The 5,893-nt window shown below is 43.8% G+C and overlaps 1 pseudogene; it reads left to right on the top strand.

Moving 5' to 3' along the window:
- The first annotated feature begins 4,543 nt into the window (after window positions 1-4,543).
- Window positions 4,544-4,661, top strand: LOC124778322 (annotated as a pseudogene).
- The last annotated feature ends 1,232 nt before the right edge of the window (window positions 4,662-5,893 follow it).

The following is a 5,893-nucleotide window of genomic DNA, read 5'->3' on the forward strand; positions in this document are numbered from 1 at the left end:
CGTTGACATGACTCCGTTGTCTGGGAACATGAAATCAAGAATGGCTGCAAATGGTCTCCAAGTAATAGAACATAACCATTTAGGTTGTTCGGTTCGGTTGGACCACAGAACCCAGTCCATTCCAAGTAAACACAGCCCATCCCGTCTGAAGCCACCAGCAGATTTCAATGCCTCGTTGACAACCTGGATCCACAGCTTCATGGGACCTGCTCCACACTCTAACCCTACCATCAGATCTTACCAACCGAAATAGCGACTCATCTGTCCAGGCCACGGTTTTCCACTCGTCTAGGATCCAACTGATATGGTCACGAACCCAGGAGAGGCGCTTCAGGCGATGTCGTGCTGTTAACAAAGGCACTCGCGTCAGTCTTCTGCTGCCATAGCACATTAACGCAAAATCTCGCCACACTGTCCTAACAAAATCGTTCGTCGTACATCGCACATTGATTTCAGCGGTTGTTTCACGCTGTGTTGCTTGTCTCAGATGCCTGAAGTTTGGCGTTCTCGGCACAATCTTGACGCTGTGGATCTCGGAATATTAGATTCCATAACGACTTCCGAAATGGAATGTCCAGTGCGTCTAGCTCCAACTACCATTCCGTGTTCAAAGTCTGTTAGTTCCCGTCGTCTGACCGTAATCACGTCGGAAACCTTTTCACCTGAGTCCAAATGACAGCAACGCCAATGCACCGCCCTTTCATGCCTTGTGTACGCGATACTACCCCCATCTGCATATGTACATATTGCCCCCCCGTGACTTTTGTCTTGTCAGTGTAGACTGGACTCTATGGAACACCACTAGGATTTAGATACGTCAAATTGGCTCCAGACCCTCTGTAGTCAACATCACTACCTTCTCTGTGCTGGCATTCCTCCAAAGACATTCAGACACGATACTGAAAGTGTCCTCAGCGAACTTCAAGTCGTCATAATGACCAAGGGTAGATAATGATAGGTTTGAACAGATGTCACAAATACAGCAGAAAGGGATACTGCTGAGGATGGAGGAGTGGTCCGGTATGAGTACGAATACGATGTCCGCCTGAAACTATTTACAGAAGAAAAACCAATAATAATAAAAATAAAGGTGAGTAAGGAAAGAAGTTCTAAGTTTAACGGCCTGTCAGTGTCAACATCCTTAAGACGGACCTCTAATTCGGAGTGAACGGGATACAAAAGTTTCATGTCTTTATTTGAGGGATTGTTCTGGAATATATTGAGGTGTTGCAAGGGAACCAGGGAAAGTATAAAACAGGTTAGATTTGATCGCTACTCATCATGAGTACGATGTCAGAGTGTTAAACACAGTTCTGTCTCCCTTGATTTAGGGGCACGTTTCAATCAAATTTTGTCACATACATCCAGTAATATAATTTTATGTTCAACAGTAATGCTCTTACACGCCTTTTATGTCCAATCAGTTTGAATAACACAAGGGTTAGTCGAAAAGTATAGAATTTTGATCACAAAAAACATGGTTAAAATGGCTCTGAGCACTATCGGCTTTACGAAATATATAACAGTTCAATCTTAGTGAACCGTCATTAAAAAAATAATATAATTCGTACCACCCCCCGTTCTCACACCACAACCACACTCTCCGCTACCACTGTGTTCAAAATGGTTCAAATGGCTCTGAGCACTATGGGACTTTACGTCTGAGTTCATCAGTCCTGTAGAACTTTAGAACTACTTAAACCTAAATAACCTAAGGGCATCACACACATCCATGCCCGAGGCAGGATTCGAACCCGCGACCGTAGCGGTCGCGCGGTTCCAGACTGAAGCGCCTAGAACCGCTCGGCCACTGCGGCCGGCTTTTGATCACAGATTCTTCACTGTTGTCCGGTAGTAAATGAGTGTCTGTTCTCCTCGGTATGCTGTAGACGCTTACCTCATTCTGTTGACACAGCAGCGGATGTACTGGAATGACGAAAACAGTGACAATGGACGTGGCATTTACAAGTGCTGCCGACAGCAAATTGCGAGACGTAATTTTGCTTTTGCTGTCTGACAATATCACACTTCGTAATTTTAGAAGCATGTCACCTCATACCCAAGCGGTCACTTCCGAAAAATCACACTGAAGTTATAATGGAATCAGAGTGTTTCACAGTTGATACCTTTTGGGTCGCAAATCCATACTTTAAATCTGACTGTATACCAGAAACGTTTGTTGGAACCAGGGGATTGTAACTGTTTCGATGGTGTGTCTGAATTCCTAAGGGAATAAACTGCTGTGGTCATCGGTCCCTAGACTTACACACTACTTAAACTAACTCATGCTAAGAACGATAGACACATCCATGCCCGAGGGAGGACTCGAACCTCCGGGAGTGAGGGGCCGCGCAGTCCGTGACATGACGCCTCAAACTTCGCAGCCACTCCGCGCGGCAACTGTTTTGAAATTTTGTTGGGACAATGCAGTACTAGTCAAAAATATTAAAACCTAAAGTTGCTGTTCATATCTGTTTGTATATTTGCAAAGGCGAAAAAAACATATATTTCAGTCTGTAGTCGTAATTTTTTATTTTGCCTATTGGCAACCAGTTCCGCTACACAGTACCATGCTCAGGGTATCATATGATCAAAAAATTGCAATATATACACACCCGGAAAATAGTTCACTCATGATTTATTGTTGCAACATTGAACATGGTGTACATCAAATGATTACATGTACAGATCAACAGCACGAGCGATTCTGAGGTACCAGATCCCGATCTACACTGAAGCACCAATATTAGTACATGCATCCTCGACGGGCAGTAATGCAGTCACTGACTGATGGCGAATACCGTACTGGGATACGTTAGCCATGGGTACTCGATCTGTTCTCACATTCTGTGAGAGTTACTGGCTGACGAGCGCACGAGTCACTTCTCGTCCCATCATATCTCACACCTGCTCGGTTGGAAACAGGTTCGAACAATGTGCTGGTCTCAGAAGTTGCTGCACGTCTATCAGAGGACGTTGAGTTTCACAGGCAGTCTGTGGGCTTGCATTATCTTGTTGGAACAACACATCACTTTCCTGCTGCAACATTCTGCACGTACCGGGCGCTGGTTAGTGCCCCCTTCAGAAACACTAAAGGTGAACGAGAGTTGTAGCTTATCGCATCCTAGACCATAAGGCCACAGATGGGGCCAGTGCGTCGTGGACGCATTCCATGAGATAGCTGTCACCAGGTCTACGTCGTAATCGCAAGTCAGCATCACTTGCATACAGGAAGACTCCGCATCGCTGAAGACCATGGCACGCCATTCCATCTTCCAAATGATCCTCTGTAGCATCAGTCGAGCAGTATATGTCGATGCTGTGGTGTGACTGGAAAACGGGCAAGAGTAGTGCGTACCCATAGTCCAACTGCTAATAACCTGTTCGCAACAATTCGTGTTGACACGTCTGGGCTCACAAACCCTTTTATCTGTGGTGTGATAGCTGTACGGTTTGCGACTGCTGTCTTTACAGGACGATGATTCTGAAGAGTGTCTGCGCTGCGTGTATGTCTAGAACCTCGTTTACATGTGTGAGACTGCTCACATAACCACTGCTACCAGCATCGTTCCACCGCTGACGCAGCACGTTTAACTTGTGTGACGGTTCTCCGAAAGGACCATACAGCCACTGGGAAGGCCACAATTTTATACCTTTCGAACTTCCTGATATGGCTGCAGGAAGGACGGTTGCGTCTCTATGGCATGGTTGCCTGCGTGCTTCACACTTTGCACCGCACTAAGCCTTTTGGCTGTAGGCATTTCCTGTTAAGGGCAGACACAGATGGCGCTCTGGTAGCTATCTATGCCACTACGCTATGATGGCGAGCGGAGTTGAAACCATTATCAGTACATCTACTTTCTCCCAGGTGGCACGTGAAACCATCAGACCAAAATCGACGTCGTATTTCCCGGTATACTAATATTTTCCCGACAATGCAATTAATATAGCTCTACAAGAGGAATTTAAAAAATATTTTTTCTCTATGAGAGCAAACGTATGGAACAGAGCGCAACCTCAAAAGGGTAGATATCCTGTTATCACAGGCACGCAGTCGCCACGCTTTCTCACTTCCTAAGTAAGTGAGTGAAATACTAAAGTTAAGGTCAAAGCAGAGCTTTAAATAGATGTAAATTGCGTTCAGCAGTGAAAAGTTAGTCTCCTTCGTACACGTTCTACTTAACAAGGAGGCACACTAATTTAAAAAAATGAAAGTAGCATGAAGTATAAAATTTAAGAAGTTGCATAATAAAACAAAAAATAAAAGAGTTCCTCCCGAAATAAAACAATAAAACCAAACTAGAAAACGTATTTAGCCATGCTTACACTTACGGTCTGTGTATGATTTATGCCACTAAAAGTATCGGTCTGATCATGAATCATTTAATGAAGTGGACGTCGTCAAAATAATCGCATTAGTCTATACATTATATCCAGATTCCAAAGTGAATCGTGACACAGTGTGGCTATGTACACTGAGCAACAGTCAGTTGATAGTTTTTGGCCACATTTCCAGTTTTACGTTCATCCAAGGAGCGTCTGGGCCAACGGTCTTACCGCAGTGGATACACCGGTTCCCGTGAGATCACCGAAGTTAAGCGCTGTCGGGCGTGGCCGGCACTTGGATGGGTGACCATCCAGGCCGCCATGCGCTGTTGCAATTTTTCGGGGTACACTCAGCCTCGTGATGCCAATTGAGGAGCTATTCGACCGAACAGTAGCGGCTGCGGTAAAAGAAAACCATCATAACGACCGGGAGAGCGGTGTGCTGACCACACGCCCCTCCTATGCACATCCTCACCTGAGGATGACACGGGGGTCGGATGGTGCCGATGGGCCACTTGCGGCCTGAAGACGGAGTGCTATATCGTATGATGTCTCCATCAGGCATAGTCTACAACGAAAATTGAAAGCATTAAATTGTTTAAGACGAAGACAGTATTTGAAATATTATAAGTTTAATTATTACTACGACTTTTTAGAGTTCAGTAGGTCCGGCGCTTAATAAACTAGTGCTTTCTTTCAACTGTTTAAATACATAAAAAGCCACAAAAACTGTTTTTACTGAATTTACAGCGATTCCCGGTGTGACAGCAAACTTGTTTCCCAACGAATAAACGGCAAGAGAAAGAGAAAACAAACCAACTCAGAACAGAACATTCGTACGATTATCATTACTTCTCAGTCGAAAGCAAACAACCGTTCACAAAGAAAAACATGTTTACCGCATCAAGAACAACGTCCTACTGAAGGCTGTTGTAAATTAGAGGATACGTCTTCAAGTTAATTGGATGGATAGCACCGTTAGACAGCCCTTGCTTCAGCGCAGAGGATCCTTCTTTTCTATATTCCCGTGGCTTTAATTTCGTTACCACAAAACTCAACATGTCCTTATCGCCACGGCTCATTTCGAAAGGCCGTATTCTGACTTCCTCGTTGATAACTGAGTTGTTTTCTCTCACAAGATTTCGGCAATGGGTGGCGTAACATTACATTATGAATGATTCTAATTGTACGTTTAGCTCTTGTTTTGCACTGTAATGTCTCCTGGTAGGGCGCAAGGGCTATCATGAACTTAAAAATACCTCTCTAGCAAAATGGCATTCTTTTCTGATTCATTTAACATATAATCAAGAGACACTAATTTGTACTACTCCATTTGGAAACTGGCCATAGTAAACTATAAGATGCAATTGAAAGACGAGTGTATAATTTTATCAGTAACTGCAATACTTGCAGTTTTTTTATTTTAGCTATATTTTCGGAAGAAAAGTTTGTGTACACTGAACGTTCAATGGTATCATCAACAAGAACAGAGAAGCAAAACTAATTTTGTAAGTACAGTAATACATTTTAGGAAAAAACAAACAAATACACTGAAAAATAGACGTGT

The sequence above is a fragment of the Schistocerca piceifrons genome, chromosome 2 (genome assembly GCF_021461385.2).
Source record: "Schistocerca piceifrons isolate TAMUIC-IGC-003096 chromosome 2, iqSchPice1.1, whole genome shotgun sequence".
Taxonomy (NCBI): domain Eukaryota; kingdom Metazoa; phylum Arthropoda; class Insecta; order Orthoptera; family Acrididae; genus Schistocerca; species Schistocerca piceifrons.